The following is a 677-nucleotide window of genomic DNA, read 5'->3' on the forward strand; positions in this document are numbered from 1 at the left end:
TTTGCATGTCTAGAAGATCAGAAGGTAACTTGTTACCCTTTGATCACGAAATTGAAAGGACTGACAAACAATAGAAAACTTGCTAGGAGAACTTTGAGAGGTATTGGTGAGGTTGTAGATATTCAACCAAACACTATTGAGTTCATCAACCCTTTTGCAAGAGAAGGTGAGGAGAACCCAACACAAAATCAACCCACAATGCCTAAATTTTCATCACATTCCGTACCAACCGAGGAGAACCTACCTAATGGTACTCTCACACCACAACATTTAACCGGGAATTTCATTGCCAAATCCGCCTTTATCCAGTTAGTCGAAAGAAGCCAATTTAGGGGGATGCCTAGTGAAGAGCCTCACTCTCACATGGAGACTTTTTGCGACTATTGTGATGCGATTTCTCAAACCGGTGTAACTCAAGACCAAATTCGATGGGTCTTATTTCCTTTTTCTCTAATTGGCACCACGAAACAATGGTTGAAAGGCCTTGATAAGGCTACTCTCGGAATTGATTCTTGGAAGAAATTGGCTCTAGCTTTCTACAAAAAGTTCTATCCACCGGAAAAGACTAACATGCTAAGAGCTCAAATTACGGGCTTTAAGCAAAGAGATGAAGAATCTTTGTATGAAGCTTCGGAGCGATTCAAAGGAATTTGTTGCTCATGTCCTCATCATGGACT

General features: G+C 40.9%; 1 non-coding gene across 1 annotated transcript; it reads right to left on the reverse strand.

Annotated features, from left to right (window-relative positions):
• Positions 1-570: 570 nt before the first annotated feature.
• Positions 571-677, reverse strand: LOC141589243 (small nucleolar RNA R71). Its single transcript, XR_012520192.1, has one exon. It is a non-coding gene; the product is annotated as a small nucleolar RNA R71 (small nucleolar RNA).

This window comes from Silene latifolia, chromosome 6, assembly GCF_048544455.1.
Source record: "Silene latifolia isolate original U9 population chromosome 6, ASM4854445v1, whole genome shotgun sequence".
NCBI classification, from domain to species: domain Eukaryota; kingdom Viridiplantae; phylum Streptophyta; class Magnoliopsida; order Caryophyllales; family Caryophyllaceae; genus Silene; species Silene latifolia.